The following is a 22,837-nucleotide window of genomic DNA, read 5'->3' as shown; positions in this document are numbered from 1 at the left end:
GGAGGGGACTTCTGGCGGCCATAGCGTGACTGAGGTATGGCATGGCCAATTAAGTACTTCACACTAGAATATTCCACGAATGCTATAGGATGGAGAAGTAATTCATCACATATATTTAAAGTTGAATTTACCGATATTTTATGGTATTGGATATTATTTCTATTAACATTTTATGCTGAAATTACAGAATGATTCGTGAGTACTGAATTTTTGATTGCTTTTACACTTTCTGGGACACTATTAAACTTGATTTACGTTAATAGCACTGTAAGAAGATATTAACAATGAAATTTCCAAAAGCACTTAGCATCTCATAATTGGAGTTAAATGACAAAAAAAATGAGGGGATAATAAAGTAAAGAGAAAAAAGGAGAGAGAAAGTTTTGACAATATTCTTTTTAACCTGTGGTTCTTAATAAGATTTTTGCAGGAATTGTTTTAGGTTAGGAAAGAATCAAATCTCCGATCAAGAGAGATGACGCTGATTTATTAGAGGAGTTTTATAATACAGAATAAAGATCTGGCTCCAGGTAGAGAGTACAGAATTTACTACTTCTAAGAGAGGAAATTTTCCTGATTTCCAGAGTAGGGAGGAAACTTCAATTACCACCTTTTTCTTCTGTTCACAGTGACTAGAAGATAATCTTTTTTTTTTTTTTTAAATAAAAGGAACTGATTTAGTCATAGTTGCTGCATTATAGAGAGGCAGACAATGAAATCAAAGACAACAGAGCTAGAACAATAACAATAAAGCAATCATTATAACAAATTTTGTTGAGCCCTTACTATGTGCAGGCTCTGTGCTAAGCAATTTACACATACAATCTCATTCATTCTTCCTAGCATCCCTATGCATTAGGTATTATCATTGTCCCCATGTCACAGTTAAGGAAAGATTCGGAGAAGATGAATGACTCTAGCAAAGTGACGACACCAGAATTTGAACCCAGGCAGTCTTCCTGAGCAGGTCCTTAACCACACTAGCTTGAGCATATATAAGTTAAAAGTAATCTGCTGAATGTCAAAGCCACATCATGCATATGTTTTGGTAGCCCAGGGTGTTTTTGCCTTCATGGACTCCTTTCTCGCTAAAGATTATTCAAACTTTTATTTTATGACTGTATTGATAAGCATATTAACATTAGATATTAAAGCATTTTCTTTGAGAAGGGTACCTCACTGGCTCAGTCAGTAGAGCATGTGGCTCTTGATCTCAGGGTTGTAAGTTCGAACCCCACGTTGGGTATAGAGATCACTTAAAAATTAAAAAAAAAAAAAAAACCTTGGAAAAAAGCCATTTTCTTTGAGCAAAAATTTTACCATTTTAATCATTTTAAAAGAAATCAAAACACTTCTATGGGCCCCTACAAGTGTTGCAGATCCGAGGTACTGTGTCTCCTGAGCCTAATGGAGAAGTTGGCCCTGGTTGACTTAAGAGGACCAGACTCGAACATGAGATCAGGTAACTTCATTTCTGATTTCTGATTACAATGGAATCCAGAAAGCTATGGTGGTGGGACACATGGAAATAAAATGATAAGAAGAATGGTTTCCATCCCCCTCATTTTTTCACCATCTTGCCCCTCCTCCTCCCCCATCCCCCTTGTTTTTTCAGAGGACACATGACTTGGGTCCTTGCCTGCTCTTTGGGGAGTGGAACTTCAGAAGTGTTGAGGTCTTGGGGCGCCTGGGTGGCTCAGTGGGTTAAGCTGTTGCCTTCCGCTCAGGTCATGATCTCAGGGTCCTGGGATCCAGCCCCACATCGGGCTCTCTGCTCAGCAGGGAGCCTGCTTCCTCCTCTCTCTCTCTACCTGCCTCTCTGTCTACTTGTGACCTCTGTCAAATAAATAAATAAAATCTTAAAAAAAAAAAGAAGTGTTGAGGTCTTTATTGGTTTTATCTTTAAATAGAAGTGACTAAGCACTAATTTTTTTGAAGGTTTTAAAAATTTATTTATTTGACAGAAATCACAAGTAGGCAGAGAGGCAGGCAGAGAGAGAGAGAGAGAGGAGGAAGCAGGCTCTCTGCTGAGCAGAGAGTGTCATGTGGGGTCCCAGGGTCCTGGGATCATGACCTAAGCTAAAGGCAGAGGCTTTAACCCCTACCCACTGAGCCACCCAGGCGCCTGGCTTTATCTTTATCAATACACTTCCATTTAGTTAAACACACACACAAAGAGCCAAACTTGGATCCTCAACTGATCATATTGGCTACAAACTAACAGAATATTAGAGATGGCTAGTGTCAGAGACACTAAGATTGACTACTCTTAGGATTCTGACCTGGCCTGTTGTTTGGGAAGTGATTCTCTGGAAACACAGAGAAAAGCCCACCAAATACCTCAGTCCTTACTCACAGCAACAAACAGTAGTTTCTATCCCAAACAGAAATGAAGTTTATCCATTAACGTTTTTCTCCAACCCAATAATGCCTCATTGACACATTTTCTTGGGTACTAACAAACTAGAGGTCATCTTGAGAAGATGCTGAATCTCAGATTTTGGTCCAGACCTGAATGTATTCTGAATAAAAGTAATGGGGGGGGGATCTATTTTTAGTTCCCAAATTGCTACTCCACTGCCAACCTGATAAACCCAAACAAGTATGATCACATTACCATGCTAGGGTTTAGTATCTGCTTTGCTTTACAATAAAAATAATCTCATGTTAACTCTGGTTGAATTGGATCTCTTGCATGAAGTTCTCTTAGTGGTAGACACAGCATCCTGAATGAGATTTGTGTGTAAGACATTACCTGAAATTTCCCTTCTTTTAAACCCATGATTTAAAAGGGAGTAGAGGGCGCCTGGATGGCTCAGTTGGTTAAGCAACTGCCTTCAGCTCAGGTTATGGTCCTGGAATCCCAGAATGGGATGGAGTCCTACATCAGGCTCCCAGCTCCACAGGGAGTCTGTTTCTCCCTCTGTCCTTCTCCCCTCTCGTGTTCTCACTTTCTCTCACTCTATCTCTCTCTCAAATAAATAAATAAAATCTTGAAAAAAAAAAACTAAAAAAACAAAACAAAACCCAAAAGGGAGTAGAAATGCATACTTCTATTAAGCAAAGAAAATATCCCAGGAATCCAGGATAAAACATTTTCCTTGCGATTTTTAACTCATTTAAAATCATGTGATTTTACTGACTTCTTTAGTTTATAAGACTTTTAAACCAGAGAACAAATAATGAAGTGGATGGCATTTACAGACTTCATTAGAAAATTGGGCATTATTTACCTTAAAAATGATTGAGAATGTGAATGTGGGACTCTGTTAAGATCATAACCAACAAAAGGCACAAAGTAAAAAGTAACTGATAAGCAAATGATAGATGATGGAACGGATAGATACATGGATAGATTAATGAATAGATAGAAAACAGACGGATAACACAGATGAATGAATTAATAGAGACACAAAGGATAGGCAAGTAGATGACAGATAATAGAAAGATATTCATAGATCAATACCTGGTTAGAAAATGGATAGCTAGACGCACATAGATGAACAGATGACTGGGAAGCAGAATAAAGAGTTGATACATAAATGAACATAGTTAGATGAATGGAGAGATAGATGTTTGAGATTGATGAATGCAGGGATAAATTTGGAATGAAGTTGCAGATAGATAAAAGAGTACAACGATATCACGATTGTACCCAACTGGAATGGAATACCAATGGAGATAATGGCATTTCTCTTCATGGAGCCATTTTAAATAATTTAACTATTTGGGGGGGGGGAGGATAGGCTGGAAGCAGGAAATCAGTCGGTGTCTACGAGCCCTGAAGTTTCACAATAAGTGTCTCTCAAAGATAGGAAAAAAATACATGGGTTTGCCATGATTGAGCCACTCCTACACAATGCTCCACTCTGGCCCACCTGGCCTCTTTGATACACACTAGAACAACAAGAGATGCACAGAGCAGACGGTGTACAAGGCAGCCTTCACGCATCCTTGGTGATGCACAAAAGTCCTGCCTTTTTGCCTCTTTTTCAATTCTGATAGTCACATATACCTTCACTGGTTGACCTACTCAGGAAGGTCTAATATTGTAATTAATCCGTGTCACAGGAGGATGTAGTACCCACAGAATTTATGAGTGGGTTTGGGCTGCTGGGATGAGTAGGGGCACCTCGGCCTGTGTGATATAAATTCCTCTGCTAATTGGATTGCTGGAGCTAATCAGAAGCCAGGAGGGGGATAAAAGAAAAAAAAATCTGTATTCCTCCTCTTGCTGCTGCTGCTGCTGCCTGATAAAGCGCACAGCTCCTCTCTCAGGACAGGGGGTGCTGGAATTGAATCCTCTTGTGGAGGTCTCACTGGAGATGGCTATTTCAAAGGTGACACAGCCCTTCTGTCACCAGACCAGCAGGAGATAGAGCAATGGGAGAAAAGAGTAGAAACGATCCCAAAGAGATGTTACTACCAAACCACAAAAACAGAGTGAATGGGGGAGAGATGAAAGAGGAGGAAATCAGAGGGGGACATCCAATGGCCTGAGAGAGCTAGAAGCTTTTTCTTCAAGGAAGTGCCGCTCCCTCGGACACGTGAGCATCCCAGGCACCCACTTGGGGGTATAAGTTCAGGAGGCCTCATCTCCACAGCCAAAGCCCACGGGAGGGTGCAAATTCCATTCAGTACTAGGGCTAGCTCGATCCAGGGAGTCAGCTGAACCGAGGAAGCTGTAGGGAAGGCAAGGGTAAATAAAAGCGCAAGGTCCAAAACTCCTCGCCTGCTGGAAAACCACCCGCGTAGACCAGTGAGAGGGAACGTTTCCTCTGCTCCCACTCTTTCTTGGTTTTGGATGAGGGCAGGGAAAAGCAAGGTTGTGTTCAATGGTCTGTGTACCTTTTTCACCAAGAATAAATAGTTCGTTCCAGCTGACAGGGTGCAGCGTGGCTACTGCAGGGCACTGGTTAGACCTTGGCGATCTTTCTTCTTTGCTTGTCTAAGGCTCTAGCCCTGCTCCACAGAGAAAAATATGTCCCTCATATTTGGTTCCACCAAGCTGAGTGTCCTGCTGCTCTCTTTAAAGTCCTCTATCTGTCTCTCCTGCAATCTTTTTTTCTATGTGATTTCTACTTCTTTGGCCGCATTTCTTCTGGAGCCTTCTACATACACTAAATCCTTAGCGATGATGAGTAGGCAGCAAGCCCCTCTTGCACACAACAAAGACTTCTATTTTTTTTTCTATCTTTTGGGCGACACGATAAAAAATAACCCTGTATTTATGCAAATTGCAAAGTAGCGTGTGATAATGAAAACAAAACAGTGCTGGCCCGCAGCCAAGACATGGCACTGACGGGGGCTCCCGACCATTTGGCTCTTGATTCTTCGGGGAAAGCAGCTGTAGAGAAAGGAGAATGCACAACACCCTCGTCACACGCGCACTCACACGCGCACACCCTCGTTCGCACGCATTCTGGTACCGTCACCTCGGAGCCGGCAAGACTTGGGATCCAAATGAAGTTCTGCTTCCTACCGCCACGAGCACTTCAGCGTCGTCCCCCACGAGCCTCCCTGCCCCCTGCTCCTGATTCCCTTTCAGGAATTTACAAACATTTTCCACAGATCAATATCTGTATTGATTATTCATTGTGAGTGAGTCGTGTGTCTTTGGTGATCCAGCTCGCAGAGGTAGCAGCCAAAGCCTGCTGCAGGGGGAAAAAAAAATAACAGAAGGCGAGAGGGACCCAGCTCTTGCTGGGTCTGCGGCTGTCGGCGACACAGAAAGGAAGAGAAAAAGAGGAAGGCACTTGAAAAAACGAAGGAATGGACCAGGGTGGAAGAGAAAGAGGGAGCAATAGCAAGAAAGACCAAGTGATGATGGACATCTGGTTCCAGGGATCTTGGTGGCTTGGAGGAAACCCCCATCTTGGTCTGCTGCTCCGTGTAACACGCAGCGGACTCACTCCGCTCTGGGAGTGAGAAGTGACTCACAGTTTTGGTATCTCCTACGTAAGAGCTTTGGGGGGATTCCTTGGCTTGCTGACAAGGGAAGGAAGAAAGCAGCAGCAGTGAGGTAAAACACGATTACTTCCAACTGCCTTGCGGAGGATATGCAGTCGCTTGGTTTGACTGGAACAGCTTGCTGCTCTCTGATGGCACGCGGAGGGAGAATAATTAAAAAGGCCAGCATCACTTACTAAGTGAGTAAACACAAAGCCGTTCCAAATGTGCTCTCCAGCTAATGAGAAGCTGTAATTTCTTATACTTCAAGGCAAAACAAGACAGTGATGGGGCTTAGTGGAGTGTGTGTTTGCGTGAATATGGAGGTGGGGGGTGGTGGTGGTAGAGATAAATCGACTAATTGTTGGCAATGTTTAAAAAAGGGATTACTGGAAAAGACAGTGAAATGATGACAGGAAAACATCTTGGACCAGAGCCAAAAAAAAAAAAAAATCGAGGCAAATCAAGTCTGCAGCTCAGAGGAAACACCCCTTTACTCCTGTCGGAGCCTCCGACAGGAATTGCCCGGTGTTCCTCAGCCAAATATGGAATATTGTGTGGGTACCAGGAGACTGGGTCAGGGACCATCAGAGCATCCAGAGGAAGCAACCACGGCATGCCAGGTTACACAGTTATGCCATACTTTAAGGAAACAAAACAGTAAAAACCAACCTGTCCTTTCCTTTTAATTGGAGCTCCTGCTTGCTCAAAATTGCTTCAGTTTATTAAAAGCAACCCCTAAATGAGCCTTCCGATAAGAGGAGCTGCTGATTCTCGGTTTGTCTCCAGGAAGCTGCTGCAAGGTTACAAAAATATCCTGGAAAAAGGAGGTTGAGGAAATTCAGTTTTCCATAGACTGGGCTTCTGGCCATCACGCTAGGCGACTGTCTTTGCCATTTGAACCGCCATTTGAATGCGGGAGATGGTTCGGGATTCCTCTTCTGTTGTCACCCAGCTGTGGCTTGGTGAGTCCAAAACCAGTGAATAGGACTCTTTTAATACGGGGTTCCAAACACACATGACAAGGTGGGGACCCCAAGGAATAAAATGAGCTGGATCTTCTTTCTTTCTGGGTGTTCAGTTAACTGAACTATCTGGTTCTTTTTCACATGAATGGAGTTAGGGCTTTTTTTTTTTTTTAAGGATTTCTGGAACTGGAAGGTCAATAGATAAGATGTCCTCCTTCTGACTGGAGTTTTATTCTTCATGTTGCTCTTTAAATGCAGACTCCCCAATACATTGCAAGTTTCTTGAGCAGGAGAAATATATCCTGCAGCACTGTACCCTGGATACTCAGGGGTGGAGGAATTAAGCCAGTCGTGGATGACTCGGGCACCTCACGTTGCATTTCTTCAGCATTCACAGAGACCTGTGTCTATAGTGTTTGTGCATGCATGTGTGTGTGTGTGTGTGTGTGTGTGTGTGTGTGATGACATTACATGTAGTGTGTGTTTGTGTATGTGTGGCTCTGTGTCAGTGTGTGTCTCTGAGAGGGAGGAAATGAGAATGAAGTCGGAACAGACAGAATGTTTGGGCATTTATGTAATTCATGCCGAGAATGCTCAATGCTGCAAGGCAGACAGCCACCCATCCCCGGACTCTGCTGCTCTGGAGGGCCTGTACAGACCTGATCTGAATGTTAAATGCAAGAGACGAAATTAGCATACTAACCAAGGATGTCAACCCCTCCTTGCAATCAGTAAATGGCCGTCTACTCTCTTTAAAGCCAGCATCGCCATGCACGCCAGCCACTTATCCATGTCCTCTGTCAGGTCCTTTTTTGTGTTTGTTTTTTTGTTTTTGTTTTTTGATGAAAGACTGGAAATTCATTAATGAGGAGGGAAGGAAGGGCTTCAAGGGGCTGTAATGAAAACAAATGATCCTCTTTAAACCTCATGACGGCCAAAGCCGGGGTAGGGGGGTTGCTTTCTGCTCTGGGGCTGGAGAATAGGAAATTCCACAGACAACAGACCACTTGATGAGAGCCCAAGAATGCATTGCTTGGGAATCTCTTCTATGTGGCAAAGAACAGCCGTGGCCAGTATGTCTGTATTAATAAAACTTAGAAATGAGTTTTATCTTCCTAACTCTAAGTGGGGTCTACCAGATGTCTTTCCATTCCATCAGCCATTATCAAATTTTCTTGACCTTGTGAGGGTAGGAAGAGCCTTTTGGGATCTTTGGCAAATTGCCTCAGCTTCCGAAGTAATACAAATTTTTCTTTTGGGCTATGCATCAGATTTTCCCAAAGGAAATAGCTGCCTTTTTTTTTTTTTTAAATCTCTATCATACAGAAAAGCTCACAAAGAAGATTTGACTTGTACTTCTGCAGAGCCTTATTGTAAAGGAGACAGAATGCTGTTTAAAAGTGAAGAATTGGGCACCCCCCACCTTGTACTTGGGCTAGGAAAAGTTTGTTTCCTTTTTCTTTCTTTTAGCCACTTTATTCTTGGAAATAAGCTTTGTCTCTTCCATTGTATTGTACTGATTTGCCTTATACTGGAGGTCTTACCGTCTGACATATTTCAGGGACCTGTGGGCACCAGCCTGAGGAGGCAATAGGGAGCAGTGGAGCTTGGGATGAAGTGGAGACAGAGCCACTCAAGTCTATTTAGGGGAATAAAAGCTGTCCTCCGTGTTGCCTAGTTTCCCAATGTTTTAAGAGGTGGTAGATATTGATATGTTTAAATATAACTATATTGATTTTGAAATACTGGCTCAAGGTATGTTTCGTTTTTTCTTTTAAACAATCTATGGGTCAAATAGAATATATTTTTGAGAACGGTCTTGGTCCACAGCATTCTACCTTGTAATCTTTGCTTTAGTTCAAAATGCCTAGCACCTAAGTGTTTTTATTTGATGCTTTCTTAATGTCTACACTTTCTGTGAAATATTTTGTTTCAGTTAAAAATATACAGATATTAGCAGCTATACAGTAAACATCAATGGGAGTGTATATTTTGCTGGACCAAGAGGGAAGTGCTAATTTCAAACAATAAAGAGGGGAAGGAAATGGAAGTCTGCATTGCCTACTTGCTTTGTGGTTACTGGGATCTTAGCTAGCATGCTGGAATGCCACATTTTCCTAAAGGTTTTTTACAAAGGCCATAACTGGGAAGGATAAATACCTAGAAAGAAATATGTTTGCATATTTTCATATGTATCTCCATCTATTGTTACCATTAGTGATTAGTGCTATGCTAACATTTAAAAGAAATTAAAAAATACTCTTCCTTTTATTCATCCACAGAACTCCACATCTCAAATAGGTGGGGGAAAAAGATAGAAATCCCCAGAAGAGAGATCCTGCATATAGTATGGAAGAAAGTTTTTCTATGGCACCTGAAATAACCTCAGCAAGCAAAGGCACCTCAGCAAATGGTCAAGGGCAGCAAGAAGGACCCCCTTCTCACATAGTTGTAAGAGGATCTTCCAATTTTGCAGGTGCTCTTCTTGCATATTATCATGGTTAAATTCTCACTACAACCAGGCAAGCCAGATAGTATTTAGCTTATTTTACAGATGAGGACACTCAGGCTCTGGGAGGTGATGAAACTGCATAAGGCTGAATGCTAGTAAGAGGCATTCATGGATCTTCTGAGTCTTAACCCGATACCATTTTATTATTCTTCATAGGTTCTCCCAAAAATAGTCTCCTCAGACCCCTCACCCAAGGCTTCCTCTGGTCTTGATGCTCCCTCCTCCTCCTACCTTACTCCCCCACTGCGAGGTTTTCACCTCGTAATCTCTGTAATTTGTAGTCATATGTAACTTGAAAATGCTCCTTACATCCTTCCAGCAATGAAGAACCACTGGCAAGCTCCAAATGGCATTGGCAGAAACCATCTTTAACTTTCTACTCCTTCTTATCTGCTCCCATCTCCCTCCTTCCCTTCAAAGTCAAGTTGATCCACGGGCTGGCCTGTTTTAAGTGCTTCATTTTGCATCGCTAACAAAGCCCTCTGCTTTTATTTCTACTCCCCATTAAAACTGCTTCAGGTTAGTAGTGACCAGTTCAATTGTGCTTTCCTTCCCTGAGTTAAATTCTGTTGACCACCCCCTTCTCCATGACACTCTTCTCTTCTCTTTCCTATCTGACACTATCCTAAGCTGGATTTCCTCCTTCATTTATGGTGGCTTCATCCCAGATTTATCTTCCTTTTCTAATCCCTTCAATATTAGTGTTCCTGCAGTCCTCCTCTACTCTCAGCTGTACACACTTTGCCTTGTGTTAATGTAAGCCCTTGATTTCGGTAACCATCTATAAAGTGATCATCGAATTCTCATCTCCAGCCCAAACCACCCTCCTGAGTCGGTTCTGGATATCTGGCTGCTGACATCAGCTTGGGCACTCTTAACTCAGTACATCCCTAACTCATCATCAGCCCCCAAACCTCTCCTCCTTCAGCAACCCTTCTCCCTCACCCCTCTCACTCCCAACTGCTCTTCAAGTTCTTGCAATTCAACTTTCCTAATTCCTCTCTAACTATTTTCTTTCACTCTGTTCAGGCCATGCCTCTCAGATTATTGCCTCAGCGGCTTTTCTACCAGCCCAGCTGCTCTCTTCATTCTCAGATGAGTCCAGCCCACAATGCAGGCTCTGTATGAGTTCTAACTGATCTACAAAAAGTGCAACTAGAACAATTTCACTTGCCTCTGGGACTCTTCAGTGGATTCTTCCTTTCCAACATGTGCTTTTCTAAGGCTCCTCAGGATGAGGATCCTCCCAGCCCTCTTCCTTAAAATTTTTCCAGTTCCCACCCTGTACTGTAGGTCACAGAATACCCACGGCTCTTTTGTGCCTCAAGGGTTTCGTACAATGTTCCCACCTCCTGGAATGTTCACCTCTACTTTTGTCATTTGGTTAATTCCTTCACCTTCAAGATTCTCTTCCAGCAAGAAGCATTACCCTCTGCCCAAGACCCCTACTATGGGTTACGTGCTGCCACAAGCACTCAACCTCTGCCTTCTGTCCCACAGCATTTATTTCACTGGCACAGTAATCAGGTTCTCCTATTTGACTGTGAGATACTTGAAGGTAGAGTCTGTGACTTATTCCTGTGTTCCCAGAACCCAGCATAGGTTCGGACGTATACTGACTGCCTAATAAATTAACATTGCTATTTTTATTCTGAGAATCATAAATGCTATTTTTTAGCTGTAGGATTACAGGTCCCCCAAATAATCAATATGAGGGAAATACAGTAACCGTCTCCCACAGTGAAAAAAAGATTTCCTCCGGTGCAATTCTCACTTACATCAGTTTTTTTACTTCTGTTAGGTGAGAAATGAACGCTGGGGTGGTCTTTAGGTGTTTGCTGATGTGGTAGAAACTTTGGAGTTAATTAGAAGCTTTGGCTAAAGCTGAACTTCCTTTGCAGAGTTCCTAGAGGAAACACTAAATTAACAGTTCAAGGTTACTATTAGGAAAATAGTCTGTTTCCCTTAGGTTATGCCTCAGGGAGCATATGCCTTCTCCATGCCATTTCTAAGATGTTTCCACTCTCCTTTGGACCTGGCTATATCTGCCACATTAAGCCTGGTCTTTCTAACAAAGGTGAAATCCCTTGAGGTCAGACTGCTAAATGCTTCTTTTGCATATCTTCCAATAGCAATAGATTCTGGCATACTCAATTAATACTGGTTGAACTGAATAGTCAGGAAAGCTGCCTACCAGAGAAGGAAGAATAAGGATGGTTTTTTTTTTTTTTTTTTTAAAGATTTTTTTTTTTATTTATTTGACAGAACACAAGTAGGCAGAGAGGCAGGCAGAGAGAGAGGAGGAAGCAGGCTCCCTGCTGAGCAGAGAGCCCGATGTGGGACTCGATCCCAGGACCCTGAGATCATGACCCGAGCCGAAGGCAGCGGCTTAACCCACTGAGCCACCCAGGCGCCCTGGAATAAGGATGGTTTTATAAATTCCCATCTTCCATGAAGCAGAAGATGGCATGAAATCATTCATACCATAGTCCCCTAACAGTCCCAAGAAATAGCTCAAGACATCATTAAGAATTCCTAAATTTGCAAATACAGTCAGTTCTCATTACATGGTAGTTATCTTCTATAAAGTCAACACAGACTCTGAACTGGCAAATACCAAACCATTGCTCCTAGGAGAAATAAAGGGTTAGGTTCCTTTGAGCCCCTGGTCACCATATTTTTGTCAAGCAATCAATACATAACCTTGTTTTATGTGTGTTTCTGTTTAAAGACACCTTATTTTTAAAATTTTTTTCTTTAAATAATTTTTTTTTAAAAGTAGGGTCCATGCCCAGCATGGAGTCCACCATAGGGCTTGAACTTACAACCCTGAGATCAAGACCAGAGCTGAGATAAAGAGTTGGACACTTAACCAACTGAGCCATCCAGGAAACCCCTAAAGACACTTTATTTAATATCTATTGTTAATTCATTAGTACTAAACTCACGGCCAATAGTGCTATAACTCTTGCCCGGTTGAAGCTTATCTGATACATGTGTTTTCTCTGTAAGTCACATCGCAGCCTGCCCTCACTTAATAATACTAGACCACACTTCTGCATTATGCTTAGGAGCCATTTTAAACAGTGAACCAAAAGCCCAAAATGTAAAAGATGTAGCACTAAATAAACAGGGAATAAAACACCTGTCTACAGAATGAGAACTGAAAGAAACTCCGCTGGGAATGTGCATATTGAAGGACTCAAAATTTTTGCCTCTCTGTATATATGTCCACAAATGACCATGAAAACACTGCAAGTATTGCTGTGTGGGTAACAAATAAATTGAAGTGAATAGCTGAATTTGTAAGTACAGAATCTGTCAATGAAGACCAACTACACTACCTGAATATATTGATGAAACATTAGAGTTTTTGCTTATTTCCAAGTAGAGACTATGATGACCTTGGTCACAGCAAATCTGTGACTTTGGCATCCATTCTTTAGTTTGTATGAGACATCTTTCTGGCAAAGGATCACCTTCACTTTCTTGGGACTCTTCGCATAAGTAATTGCCACTCACTAGAGGTTGTCTGATTGCTGGGGGGTGGGATGGTACATTTTTTCCCAAAGAAACAAACTGGTTTACTCTGATATGTGAAGGCTGGGCAATCATTAAGACTCCATTGCCAGCTAGGTGGAGTCTCCCGATGCCACCCGCCACCTCATCAAATGTTTATGATTTAAAGGTGGCCTCAGCAAAATCACAGTTGACTCATGTTAGGAATCTCTGCCTATATGAAGAGGATTTTATATCACTGTCTTTAAAAGCCATTCTTTTGAGCTAAATCTTGCCCTCGTTGGGTCATATTTTCACTCACATTTTATTTTGCAAGCAGCAGCTCAGAAGTTCATTTTTGCTGTTTTCTTATCGATTCCTATCTGGTTGCAAAGAGTAGATGAAGAACTCTAAGACTCTATTGTTACCCTTTCACACAAGCCAGAGGCACAGATACACATGTGTTTTAGAAGTCAGGAAAAGGGGTAAATCAGGTATTTAGAGTATAAAAGAAGACAAAGCTTGGCACGATTTCAGATAATGAGTGATGAGAAGAGCCTCTGGAACTTTTCACTGTGTCTCACTGTAAGTGGGCTTGGAGTTAGTTCCAACAGGGTTGGAATCTCAGCTCTGTTCCTTTATTCTTGCTGCCATCCTAATGGAACTGGATAACTGCACTGAGAGCGGTTCCCTCTTCTGGGAAATAGGGACCTTGATACAAACCTTCAGGAATGTCTGTGAGGACTAAATGAGATAATGTCATGTAAAGTGCTGAGCTTGAAGTCTGGCAGAAATTACTATGAAAATGGGAAGTGGTAATCGTTACTTTTTGTTACAATTTTCTAGATTCCTAACTAGCCATCTGCCCTGACATCTGGGTAATACATATTTGTAGAAACACAGAAGATTGGAGTTGAAAGACCTGCTCTCGGGCAACCTCCGCATTGTGAAGAAGAGAATATTGGCCAAACAGGATTAATCAGTGTGGCATTCCACAACTAGTAAGGGAAGAATCAAAAGGGGAATGCAGCTCTCTGAAGTCCAGTTCACAACTACTTGGTAAAGTCCTTTGTGCCAACATTTCCCTTCTAGAGTCTCTTTCTACAACTCTCATCTGTCTCCCACCCCTTCTTCCTTACCTGATAGCCTGGTAACCATTGCCTGTAGGCTGTTGTCTTCTTTGGCAGGAAGACTTGGTGCTAGTAGCAACAGCCAAGTAGAGTATTTTAGAGCAGGAATTACCAAGTATGATTTCTTCATTTTTTTTGACTTTATATATAAATATAAATATCTATCTATCTACCTATCTATAGCTATGAACAGATCATACTTACAGTATATTAATGTAATAAAAAGCAAAAAGGATCCCAGAAGCTACAGAAGGAATACTCTTTTTAAAAAGAGATCAGTTATTTTGTAGTTCTCTGCAGTAATTTGCAAGATGCTCCTTTGGAAAAGCTCACAGGGAAATGCCACCTGACATACAAACCCCAAAGCTTATAAGTGATCATGCAGCAATGGGACGAGAGAACTGCACTGGACAAACTGGATGGGGCTGGTTAATTTCCACCAAGCCTGTCTTACACAGTGGAAGCATAAAGTGGGCTGTTTCAGGAAACAGCAACCTTTCCATTGGTGTGAAGGTGTAGGGTGGGAGATGAGACAAGGTAATCCTCTGGCAGGAACTGCGCAGAGCCATAGAGTGATGGATTATGTGGCATTTAAGTAGGAGGTTGCATCTCACAGGACACAGTAATTCTAAAACAGGGCATGGTGTACATATGGGTCCTGGAGGGGAAGATGAGGTCAGAGTCTGGAGTGTGTGATGGTCACACAAGAGAGGGGTCTACTGTTGTGGGGTTTTAGCTAAGGGAGCTGGGGACCCCACAGGACTGCAGATGCACCAAGGTAGAGCTAGCATCACAGGCCAGGCTGGGCCTACCTCTGCTCAGCTGAACTGGGTTACACAAGCAGGTATCAGAATTTGGAAGTGGTTAGGCAGGCCTGGTAATATTGGTGCACCCTCACCTATTTTATCACATGAGAGATTAATCTTTGCTACAAATTATTCATAACTAACCTTGAGCAAATAACAGTATTTCTTAGTGGGTATTGGAGAGTCTGTGGGGGCAGATCCTCCTATTTCTCTACGGCTGTGTCCCACTCACTTTTACTCCTCAACCATTTTTGTCCTCTTTCTACTCACAGGCTACTGAAGCCACAAAAGCTGGTGTAAGATGTAACTTCATCAGAATATCCTTCTTGCAAAAGATCTGGAACCACATTTAATCTGACAAGGTAACAGGTTTAAGTGAAACACAGCTGACTTGTCTAGCCCACTAAGCTATTCTATTTGCATTTTATATTGAACATGCCTCCAATATTTTCTTTGTTAGATGAAACTGACATTTCCATATGATGGTGAATGCTAAACTGTGAAACGCTTTCATCGGGTTTTGCTTCAGCAATTCCATCATTGTATAGGCATAGAAAAAGATCACAATGAATACACATAAACATCCAACACACTGCTTCTTATGGTATGGTCTCTTCAATGGCTTAATTTTTGGATTTATGCAGCATCTCACTTATCCTGAATCCAACAATTCAGCAGCTATCTTACTTATCTGGATTTAATTGAGAATAAAGGCCCTAGAAAAGACAGAAAAGTTGTTGCTGAAGTGACATGCATGGAAGTTCAGGAATGTCAGACTCTTAGTTGGATGTGAGGCCCTGTCCCAGTACCAGGTTTGAATGGTTCACTTATAGGCAGGAACCCTTGGAGGTAATGGCATCATGCAAGGGTGCCTTCCTTTGAAAGGAAAAGTTGTGCAAGCAGGATACGCCCTCTTCGAGCTTTTTTAGCATGAGATACTCATGAAGGCTATCTTGGGTATGCTGGTCCCTGCAAGGACTGGGAAATGGCACCGCTGATCTAATAATATTTGGTGCTTCTAGATCTGAAATTCTTCCTGGTGCCTAGGACAGCTCCTTAATTCAGCTGCCACTTCTTTAGAGGTTACCCAAGAATATCTCAATTGATAAGTGGAGGACAGAGCCTTCACTTGCCTATTTTTCATAATTAACAGAAAACATTGCCTGTGTCACACCAACAGAGCTCTGAAATTTAACAGTGGCATCCACAGGGAATTCCACACCCCTGGTGTGGCTGGAGAGCTATGGAAAGATCTGCTGGCAGCATACTTGAGTGGCAGATGAAGAAATCTTCTAGGAAAGTGTCTGTCCTGAGGAGAAGGTCAGGCATATAAACTTGACTTAAGAAGAATGACAGGGTAATAAATAGCATGCAGATTTGGGATATAGGATATCTTCCACTGTGAAGACCATCCTTCATTCCTCCTTCCAGGCCAAAGCCCAGGGCACAGGTCTGAGTCTTGGTGACAAGTAAAAAGCTCAGGAGAAAGTTCATATAGAGTCTTTTTGAGTGGTGGGACAGGAGGAGAGACGGGGAGCCAGGAGCACTTAGGGACCAAGGCAGTGGAGTGCAGAAAAAAAGCAAGAAATTTCAGTCTGAAGCAGACATGGGTGCTCAGGCCGTATCAGTCTCAGCTTCAACAGATTCCCCTCAGTGACTGGCATTGTGATATGGGGCCTCCCCAGCTCTGGCAGCAGGGAGAAGCTGGCAGACAGCAATGCCATCAGCTTTGGGAATGGAAGAAGAGCAGCCACGTACCCTCATAGCAGCTGGGACAGTGGCAGGATGAGACACACTCACAGAGATTGTTTTGCGGCAGAGGACTTAGAGGTCAGGGATGGAGAGGACTTACGCAAACACACATGATGTCCCTGCACTGGGTTACTTCCTAGAGTACGTGAGGGAGATTTGGAGCAAGAATGGAGGTTCTACCATTGCAGGTGGATGTCAAAGCCACCAACATCAGCATGGCCCGAGCTTTACACGGGCATGGCCTGACATTGGTTATCTCACCAGCCAATGCCTGGAAACCCTGTGAAGAAAGGATGGGTGCCAGAAGTAGTCCAACTCCATTCTCTTGGACATAATAACTGATTTAGAAGCTTCTGTCTCTTTTTTCCCCAGAGCTAACAGCAGTTACTATATTGTTTTTTGACTGTTAATTCACTTGTCTGTCTCCTTTTGTAAGCTATAAGCTCACTGAGGAAAGGGACTATATTTTATTCATCTGTAGATTCCTACTACTCAACACCTTGTCAGGCAAATAGGAGACACTGAATCAATGTTTGTTGGATGAATAAATACACAAATAAATCAAGAGATGTCCCAAATGAGACGGCCATCTGAGATAAGGTTATGTAAATAAATGAGGATTGTATCCCATGAAAAGAAGGGGAAGACCCTATTTAGAGCCCTACAAGGGCTGAAGGGAGTTGGGGGGGGATACATACACTCCAAAGCTGGCTCTGATATGGGCTCTTTCAGAATCTCCTAGAATCTTGTTAGACTATAGTCCCTAATGGTGACTTAACTATTCCAGAACAAGTCACCACAACTCTGCAATGATCAGAGAGGGTGTTAGTCCTGTACCCCAACAAGTTAAGGTCTTGATAATTGACGAGTTAAAGAGCAAGAAGAGGAAGAGCCCTATAAGGTGAGAAGGAATGGCAGATGCATTTGTGCTGCCTTTAGATCCGTGGACTTCAAGATGGTTTGATCCTTGGCCTTGGACCATGATTGCATATACTCTAGTGGGATACAGACCTCAGGTAGCTGTGGATGGCAGAGACACTGTCACAGCACAAGACCACTCCCTGTCTCCTTCTCTGAAAATGTAGCAAGAAGATCTACTCCCCTGTAAGCAGTCCCAGGCTGCTTAGCCAAGGTTCTATGGTGATGGTTCTGGTAAGGGGGGCATTTAGGGGAGGTGCCCTTCAGTGGTTGAAAGGTGGCTAATAGTCTTTGGATTCCAAGCCCCAGAGCTGTGACATTCTAGAGGGAGCTGATCCACAGTATCCTGAATACCAGGGCCTGATGGTGAACACTGGGCCCTGGCTTCCTCCTCATGCCCAGAGGCTTGGAGGAAAGGGACTTAACCAATGAAGGATTCCTAAGTCACAGATTTATGAATCTGTATTTCCAAGCAGGATTTCCCCACCTAGGTCTGGAGTTACGAGCACAGGGCTCAGGAGTCTGGAGGCAAATGCATTGGGAATACAGAATCTAGGCTGATTGACTCCTTAAGTAGCCAGCTGGGTCACTGCCACTCATTGAGCCCTGAGATGCTGTGGGTAGGGGAAGGCTTTAGGAAGCATCTTGATTATGCTTCTTATGACGGTGGGGGGAGGTGTTTCCTAGCTATAGGGATCTCAATCTCCTGATTAATCTATATTTACTGTTAATTCTACCTTATTTATTTAAGAGAGTGAGAGCCAGAGAGTGAGAGAGAGCCATGGCAACACGTTTTCCTTTTAAATGTTTGCATTTTTTTAAACTTTATCTACCAAAGTAATTTTTAAAGTAATCTCTATACCCAATGTGGGACTTAAACTCATGACCCCAGATCAAGAGTCACATGCTCTTCCGATGGAGCCAGACAGGCAGCTCCAAATGCTTGTATTTTAAAACAAGTCTATATACTCCTTAGACATGACACTTTTAAAATAAGCAATAATTTGAGGTGCAGTTTTCAACTCTTAGAACTTTCAACTGCCTTGAGTTCCTAGATAATTAAGTCTTACACAAAGTAGTAATTCTAAAATTGTTCCTTTGTTTTTGACTGGTCAAGGAAAGGGTTAGAGACATTTTCATGATAGAATAGTGTGTTCAGAGTAAAAATATCCCTTTATGCTAAATTGACATATATGCACATTTGCTTCAGGTTTTCCATTCACAAGATGTGAGTGTCTATGTACAGGTACATATATGTATTTAATAGTCAGTGTATATATGTGCATGTGTGTTGTATGTGTGTGCATACACATAGGTGTGTATACTGTATATATATGGTGCTTGTGTGTATATTCATATGCGGAGAGTATATGAGTGTTTGTGCATGCATGTGTGGCTATAATAGGCATCTACTCCACGTGGAGTATGCTCTAGAATGAACAGTCTGTTCTCTGGATTACCAAAGGACAAAGATCTTGAATTCCATCCTTACACTGAAACGCAGTTTTTTTAAGAACTGAAAACTCTGTTTTTATTTCAAAAGATTGAGTAGAATGATACTTCAGAAATAATTTCAGTCATTTAAATTTAAGGCCCTGAAAAAAATTCCCATCCATGGTTCGAATCTATTCTCTGGCCCAGAGCCCAAAGCATTTTCATTAGATTGAGAATTGGATACTATTTCATTTACTTTAAGCTCTTGCTGCTCAGAATTTTGTTCTTCAGAGACAAGCTAACAAGTGTCGATGGCCATGTTGGCCTCAATAATAGTTCTCCTTTTCTTGAATGATCTGTTTCAGTTGCATTATTATCATTTAAAGATGGTCTTGTGCTTACAGACGCAGTCTCCATGAACGTATCAAGAATGCTGATTTCCTATATGTGTTTGGCTTCTCCAGTTGGTAACGTGTTTGGAGAAAACACCCTTAACTTATTTTCCATGAAGCCATTTGCAAAAGAGAGGCTATCTAGAGACTTCTATTTCATATTGCATTCTTGCACTTACTAAAGGAGATTTCATCCTATTAACTATGTAGAGATTTGTTAAAAGTTTTAAGCATTAATTAATGAAAACTTTACTGTGGTCTTTTCAATAAAGGTAACTGACCTACCAGTAAGAAAAAGACAGATAACTCACCAAAAAGGGGGCAGATGACTGGAATAGAGACTTCACACACAAAAAATAAATCCAAATGGCCAATCAGTGCTTCAATTCATTGGAATTAAGGAAATGCAAAATAAGTTGCAATGAGAGACCACTTCTACACCTCCTGACTTGGCAAAAACTGAAGTCTGGCAATAACAAGTGCTGGTACGGGTGCCACAGAACAATGGGACACTCATACACTGCTGGTGGAAATGTAAAGATACTACTTTGGAAAGTAGTTTTGCATTAATTAGTAAAGCTGAATAGATGCATGCTCCTTGATCCCCCCCAAACCCCTGCCAACAACTTAAAGCAGTGGCTCTCAAAGTGCAGTCCCTATTCCTGGCTAGTAGCATCAGCATCACCGGGGAATTTCTTAGAAATGTAAACTCTCAAAAGCTACTCATGTCCCTCTGAATCAGACACTCTGAGGGTAGAGCCTCGTCATCTGTGAACCTCCTGGGGATGGTGATGAGCTCTCAAGTAGAAGAAGTATTGCCTAAGAGAAATCTGTGAGCCTGGGCACAAGACACATGACAAAAATGTTCATAGCAGTAACCACGGATTCATCAGCAGGAATATTTTGTGTTCTATTTATGTAATGGAATATTGGACTATAAAGAAAACGAATGCACTCCATGGATAAAGATTATAGTCATCATGTTGAAGAAAAGAAGCAAGACACAAATGAAGAGAAAAAAAAGCCCTGAAGGAAAGCAAGGAAGTGATGATCGTAAAATATAGGAAAATGGTGATCAATATTGAAGGAGCTCTGATCAAGAAGGAATTTGGATTGGGGGCTGGAGTTTCTGAAGGGCTGGTAAATGTCCCATTCTTTGACCTGGGAGGTGGTTATATACTCACTTGCTTTATGATTATACTATAAATTGTATATATTTGCTCTTCTAAATACATATTACATTTTACAGTAAAAATAAACTTTTGTATCTACTACAGCTTTCATTGTTGTTATCAAAATCAAATTTAACCAGATTATAACCTGCCTAACTTCGTAAGTCTGCTTGATTCTCCTTCCCATTATAAGACAGTCTTCCATTAACATCACTACTCCTGTTCTCTCTCCTTTTTTTTTTTTTTCTCTTCCAGTTAGGGAAATAGAATTGGGGGCAGACTCTAAGACAACAATTTATATCAGCCTAAGTTATTATCCCTTCCTCTCCCTAAATATGTGAGGAGTCTAAGAGCAACCAGTCTCCTCAATAAGTGAGGGTAGTATCAGCCACACGATACAAGGTTCTATTGTGACTTTGCTGTTTATTTGCAACCTTCTTTAGTGATTGTTGCTAGACTTAATTCATGCACAGTTAGATGGGAAGAAATAACATATTGGATCTTTTAAGTAGAAGAGTAATATAGACATTGGTTGGCTCATACTTGAGTTGTCTAAGTTTAAAGCAGAACCTTCTTTTCAAATAATTTTGAAGTCAGGTCCTTATTTTTGCTGTACTTCAATTAAGACAGGTGTACTTTGCCCCCAGGTCTATGAAGATTGCATTGATAGCCATTTACCCTTCCATGGATAATATCGTTCTTTCATCAACAGTAATGATCATGTGAGTACTAACACTTAAAAAAATATAGCTTATATCATAATACAACATACCAAGCACAGTGCTTGTACACAGCAGATGCTGAGTGGACAATAAACTGGCACACGCAGATCTGTCATATATAAAACATATCTAAAATAAAACTATTATTATAAATTGCTATACATTTTAGCTGTCTCATTTTTGTGGTATGTGTATTTACTTTTTAATTTTGTGACTATATATACATATAAATATATATATACACACACACACACATATAACATAAAATTTGCCACTTTTAGTGTACAATTCAATGGCATTAATTATATTTTATATGTTGTACAACCATCTAGCTGCCCAGTTTTAACTCTCATTTTAATGTCCTTGTTAGAATCGACTTTGATATTTCAAATCAATTTTTCAAAACTTCCTCTAATACAGCCCCTCCCTCTTCCTACATTTTATCTTTTGCCATCTTTGCCAGGTCCTTGGTCTCAATTACAGCCCAATCATGTGTGTCATCTCATGTGTGGGGGACTAGATTTCTTGTCCACAGGACTTTCTTTCCTTCTTCAGCTCAGCTTACCATTGTCCAGAACTTGAAGCTGCTACATTAAACTATGGAGAGCTAAAAGTTAAAAAAAAAAAAAAATCCATTCTTACTAGGAAAAATGTAGACTCTTGGTTTCAGGATCCTCTGGGACCCATCATGGGTTATCTAAAGTACCAAAAATTATTAGCCTGATGTCTTAGTGGAAGTACTCAGGATATTAATTCACCAGTTGTGTATAATTCCCAAGTTAGTCTCTTGTGCCAAACAGTGACTAATTAAGCTGTGGATAATGTCAGCCTGCAAGCATGATAAAACAATAATGATGATGGTAATAACAATAGCTAACACTGAGCGTTGTTTGGTGCCAAGCATGCTTCTAAGGCTGTTATATGCATTATTTGATTACTAGTAATCATAATAATCCTATGGCACATATACAATTATTAGCCTATTTTATAGATGAAGAAACTAAGACTCGGAGAGATAAATTGTATGTGCAAAGGTTATAGGATTTGAACCCAAGCAAATGGATCCTAGAGCCTTGTTCTTAGTCACCACACTCTTTAAGAGTAGAACCCAACAGAATGCTTTACTCTTGTGTCCCTTCTAGAAGACTGGTTGCTCCAGGTGAAAACATAGAGAAATAAGTTAGGAACAAGAATAACACACACACACACACACACAACACACACCCCTTTATTTCTTTGGGGTTCAGTGAGGGGTGGGGCACAGAGCTGGGAGAATTAGCCTGTTCAGTTAATAATACGTGCTAAAAGAAAGGCATTTGGCAATAAAATATCATGGCAGTTTAGTTGGGAGAAGATTATTTTTAGCTACTAGGCAGGAAGGAGTTGAGTACACAATGTAGGGCCATCAAAGGTTTCTCAGCACAAAAGGAATATAATAAAAGCTGTGCTTTTAGGAAAATAAAACTGCCACTGGTAACTATTATGGCCTGGAAGGAGGAGAGACTCAAGGTAGAAAGGCCACTTTAAAGATGTCTACAGGAACTCACAGGACAGGTAGTGAAGGCTGGAACCAGGGCAGTGACC

The 22,837-nt window shown here is 41.5% G+C and overlaps 1 long non-coding RNA gene across 1 annotated transcript; it reads left to right on the top strand.

Annotated features, from left to right (window-relative positions):
• Positions 1–5,343: 5,343 nt before the first annotated feature.
• Positions 5,344–21,340, top strand: LOC101690508. The gene is made up of 4 exons (XR_198893.3): positions 5,344–6,149; positions 13,774–13,986; positions 15,136–15,225; positions 19,632–21,340. It is a non-coding gene; the product is annotated as an uncharacterized LOC101690508 (long non-coding RNA).
• The last annotated feature ends 1,497 nt before the right edge of the window (positions 21,341–22,837 follow it).

Source organism: Mustela putorius, unplaced genomic scaffold, assembly GCF_011764305.1.
Source record: "Mustela putorius furo isolate JIRA1106 unplaced genomic scaffold, ASM1176430v1.1 tig00000174_pilon_pilon_pilon, whole genome shotgun sequence".
NCBI classification, from domain to species: Eukaryota; Metazoa; Chordata; class Mammalia; order Carnivora; family Mustelidae; genus Mustela; species Mustela putorius.
Note: the sequence above shows the minus strand (reverse complement) of the source record. Positions and strands in the feature narration are given on the sequence as shown.